This window comes from Macrobrachium nipponense, chromosome 32 (assembly GCF_015104395.2).
Source record: "Macrobrachium nipponense isolate FS-2020 chromosome 32, ASM1510439v2, whole genome shotgun sequence".
Lineage (NCBI taxonomy): Eukaryota > Metazoa > Arthropoda > Malacostraca > Decapoda > Palaemonidae > Macrobrachium > Macrobrachium nipponense.
In genome coordinates this window covers 20,557,055-20,557,336 of record NC_061094.1, presented here as the reverse complement: position 1 = coordinate 20,557,336, position 282 = coordinate 20,557,055, and positions in this window count along the sequence as shown.

Genomic DNA, 282 nt, shown 5'->3' with positions numbered 1-282 from the left:
TTCATTATCAGTTAAAATCATCTTGGGGATTCTATCATAGTCCATTGCTCCTTCAAACGCGTGTGTGCATACATTAGAACATTCAGATCATGTTCAAGTTCTGATATATTAATTGGGTTATGTCCATAGTGCATAGATCGTATCCCACCACGAAAGTAGGGGTCTCGCCATTCATTCTTCTTTACGATTGGAGACTGTAGTGGCAAGTGCATCCAATAACTGTGAGGATATTAAAAAAAGTAAAAAAATGTGCTGAAGTTTTTCGGCAAAGTGAGTTTTCTG